Consider the following 4,886-nt stretch of genomic DNA (forward strand, 5'->3'; position numbering starts at 1 on the left):
TGCACTAAGGCTACCTCAAGAATGTCTTCTGAGGGGACTCACTGAATTCACAAAAGTCCTCTTGAAAACCCAGGGCAAAAAGAGGGACAAGAGAATGAAATATCTCCATAATAGTAGCAAATAAGATGTTGTCCCAATATATAAGACTACTTCTTTCATTGCTGGCTCTAAAGTGAGTCAGTCACTATTGCAGGATTAAAGAAACTGTGCTTAAGTATGGGCTCCTCAAGCCAGGAGTCTGAAATTTTAACCTCAGGTTTTCTATCCACATCAACTGTCAGGGGTACTCATTATAATAATGCTCTCTGCTTGCTGGACCTATAGCCTGTATCACATTGTCACATTCAAAAACCATCTGCATCTCTTGTACTTTCAGTTGCATTTTTCTGTGAAGATTACTCACCTTCATAAGGTTCTTGGGTCCTCCAGCAGGATTCTTTCCATACTTTTTATACCACCCTTGAGAACATGAGTAGTCATCAGTTTATGTGCCTGTCTCCTATGACTAGACTATATGCTCTTCAAGAATATGAACGATGTCTGGTTATTCTTGGTATTTTCAATGCCTGAGGAAAGGGGCCCTCAGTAGCATATAGAAACCCTCCATCAGTATGTAGAATAAAGAAGGGATGGGTGGGTATATGAAGGAAAGGATGTGGTAGGCAAGGCAGTGTTCAAGGTAGGTGGTATAAGTTTTTCAATGTCCATACACATAGCAATCAGACTACTCTATTGCAAGATGATAGAATTGAACCACAGTTCAGGAAATAACAGTGGAAGCTCTTGGTTTTGTCACTGTTAATGTTTACAAGCGTAATGTCTTTATGAAATTAATCCTTATGCTTGATATGGTAATATTTAAACATTAAAAAAGAGATATAGTTGAGAATAGAATACAAGCCTGGCTTATGCATGTAGTGGTTAAACCATGAGCACCTAATGCATACTTAGTGTTATTTGAGAAAAGGGGATGAACAGGGCCAGCTAGGGGAAGAGGTGGTAAGCTAACAGAGGAGAAAGGGAAAAGCAGTGTGCCAAAGAAATGCAGAAGACGCTGTTGTAATAATAAAGAAACACTTGCTACTAGGAAGAAACTGGGATGGAGCACAGGAATGAGGGAAGGAATGAATATTTAGAACAGAAAGGCAGTAAACTAAGTGAAAAAATGGTAGGAATTTCTGAAATGAGTGAGAAGATATTGCAGGCCCTAACTGCAGACTGATTTACGAGCACTTTCTTATACATTGTAAATATACATTATATGTTGATGTTTCTGAACTTTATGACAGTGTTTCCCAAACTATGTTCTGTGGAACACTAATGTCTTCAAGATGGTAATAGTTGTTTCACTGGAAAAATATTCCACATACCTTATAACCAAACGTTTTGCAAATTCATTTACTCAGAGATTAAAGTGTCTGAGAATTTTAAAAACATTTCCCCCTTTTTTAACCCAAATTTCCCCAAACTGATTTTTTGTCACTTCTTTCATGAAACATCTACTGAGACATCAAAGGATGAGAGTTTTCCCCAGAACACAGTTTGATATATTTATTTATGTATTTCATTTAATTCACTTTAAGGAAAAGCCCAAGTGTGCCATGGAGGTTAACTGTTTATTTCAACCATTCTTAATTTTTAATAATTATGGAGACAAAATATGCACAAGCAACTTACTATTTGAAGCTCAATTTTCTTCTCTTTGGTATGATGATGGATGACTGCCTCACCATCTTGTGAGGATGAAGGGGAATAGCACCTGTGAAAATGCTTGGAAAAAGTTAGAACAGCTGCTGGAAGGCAGCAGGGCCAGACCACCAGACATGTGTCAGGAGACCTGGGATGCCTGGGTTTGACAACTCATCTTGCCATTAAGGGTGTGGATTTAAGAAAGTTATATGTACTTTCAGAATTTCACTTTCATTCATGTATATGTATATGAATACCTCATACACATACAAGGGACTTGGTCTGAAAGAGTTACAAGGTCCTGAGTTGGAATTATTTGACAGTAAGCTGAACACAAGATGGGATACAAGATAAGTGTCCAGGGGTGAGAAGTAGAAAGCAGCTGCGAGGGCTACAAAGTAGAAAGGAGAGCTCACAGAGGAGAGAGGAGGGCATTGTTGACCAACTCTTGCTGGGCGAAGAACCTCTTTGGTGCTGGGCAATGAAACCAGGATTGGAGGGCCTTGGGGTGTTGTCTCCTTTCCTGTCACCACCCACATACTTATCATCCCTGTGTCAGCTTGTCCCTATATTGGCTGCCTGTGATGAAGTCTATCCCTCCTGGCTTAGGTCATGGGCCAGTAGCCACTGACTCTGTGGCACATAGGAAACCCCCTCCACTTCTTTTTAAGGAGAATGGTCTGGAACTGGTCTTCTGTCTCTCACTGATCTCAATAAGATTGCACTGAGCTCCAGGGCCAGTTGAGCCTGGAGCTGTAGACTTTCTGACCATTAAAACATGTCTGTGGCCTTATCAGCGATTTGCATTAGTGTAGGGCCATCTGACTGGGTCTTTTGTGCCTAGTTTCCCAATTTTCTCCATCTTCCCAGGGTCCTGGTATCTACTTCTTCCTTCCATCTTTCTGGAATGACTCGAGAGATTTGAACTTTCATCTAATTCCTGTATTTTCTTTTTCTGCTAAGACTTAAACCAAAATCTGATTTTCAGGGTTTTTTTTAGGACACTTAGCATTTGACTGTGTGGTCTTGCCATAGCCTAAGGGCTACTCTTAAGCACACCCCATGGGATGGAGATATCTGTTGCAAAATAAAAAAAGGCTTAAAATGCTATTATCATTATTTTTTTAATGTTCATGAAATATGTGCAAATGACAAAAATTCCTGATACAACTGGTCAAAATGTATTGCCTTTCAGGAAAGCAATTTTGTGGCCTACCACCTATACTTTAATTGATATCTAGAATCACTGTCACCTTCAAACCTGGGTGCTCTTCCTTGGTTTGTTCCTTTACATTATCCCTACACTATTAGCCAGGGTCAAACTTCCCTGCACTTAGTATTGAAAGACCAGAGTATCCTTTCTGCCAAACTGTCAGACTCCAAAGTTAGTTCCAGCTTGTTCTCTTCTCCCAGACGGCCCACACGTATGATTGCTAGCCTTCTGCAAAGAAGGAGTATGGAGGGTACAGTGGAATCACATCATATTCACATTTAAGTGAAACAAGTCCAACTCTAGGAGTTCAGAGTGATAGGGTGGAAATAACATCATAGATTCTGCCCACCATTCCACAAATTATTTATGCATCTGAGTATGAGCAGGAAATGGAAGGGAGAAATCTGTTTCCCTTGGTCAGTCTTATTTCCCTTTTGTTTCTCCATGGTGTGGGCATCTCACAGGGCTGAGTGTGATTACTGTATTAAAGATATAAATTTTACTTACCACATGGTCCTTAAGTGTAATCCAATTTAATATTTGCTGCTCAGCCAAAGAAATAGTCACCTGGGCCAAAGCTGCAGGAAAACTGATTCTTTTGAGAGCAGTCTCTGAGCATTCCAGAGCATTCTGTCCAATAGAACATCTTGTGATGATGGAAAATTTCTGTAGTCTATAGCGTCCAACATGGTAGCAAGTGGCTACATGTGACTATGGCATACTTGATGTGTGGCTAGTGTGACGGAGGAATTTAAATTAATAAAAATTAATTTAAACAGCACAACCTCATGCTACTATATTGAACAATATTAGTTTTCTATTTCTGTCTGGCAGATTACCACAAACTCAGCAGTTTACACACACACCCATTTATTAGCTCACAGTCCTTTAGGTCAGAAGTCTGGGCTACCTTGGCTGGGTTCTCTGCTTAGAGTCTCAAAAGACTGAAATCAAGGTGTTGGCTGGGCTGTGTTCTTGTCTGCAGGCTTGGGAAGAATCTGCTTCCAGGCTCAATTCACATTATTGACAGAATTCAATTTCTTGTGGTTGTGAGACTAAGGTCCTTATTTCCTTGCTGGCTGTTGGCCAGGGGTCACTTTCAGCAGATAGTGGCCAATCTCTGGTCCTCCCACATGTCCCTTCCATCTGCAAGCCAGCAATGGCTTAGCAAATCCTTGTGGTGCTTTCAGTCTCTCTGACCTCCCCTTCTGCTTCCAGCCTGAGTAAACACTCTGCTTTCAAAGGGTTCACTTGATTGGGTCAGACCCACCCATATAATCTGTGTATTTAAAGGCTAACTGACTAGGGATTTTGCAGATGCAATGGTAGATTCAGGTTGGACTGAATAACCAGGAATGGGGCTCTCAGGAGGCCATCTTCCGAATCCTGCCTATCACAGCCACCTTCTTAAGATTCCCAATGACAATTTTGACCAGGCTTGATTTTTGTAGGTCACACTAATTTTAGAACCCAACTCCCAAGTAAAATATGACCTCACAGTACATAGAGTAGCTTCATTTCTTTGGTTTTAAATTCTTTTCTGTTCTCAAGAATCACATGAAAATGTAGAAATTAAAAATGTAGAAACCTTTTAAATTCTTTTCTGTTCTCAAGAATCACATTAAAAATGTAGAAACCTAGGAGTTGGTGGGTGGGGGATGTAGGTTGTGTGGAGTAGGAGACCGTAAGCCTATGTCTACTAAGGCTTTAACTCTTCACACTCTAGTTAAGATTAGGTAACATATAGATGAGACGGGCTGGCTGAACTGTGGGGAAGGAGGATGGAGAGCCACCCGAGAGGCTTGGGAGGGAGGAGTCTAAGGGGAGGACATCATGGCTACCAAAGGACGCCTTAATTCGTCTCTCTCAAAGTTATCTACCACTTCGTTGTTTGGGCCATAAGTTGCTGCTCCATGCCTTCGCATATTTTGAGAGCTATTAAGGTCAACATAAAAACCATGATTTGTTAAAAGAGAGAGATCCC

The sequence above is a fragment of the Hyperoodon ampullatus genome (assembly GCF_949752795.1).
Source record: "Hyperoodon ampullatus genome assembly, chromosome: 17".
Taxonomy (NCBI): Eukaryota; Metazoa; Chordata; class Mammalia; order Artiodactyla; family Ziphiidae; genus Hyperoodon; species Hyperoodon ampullatus.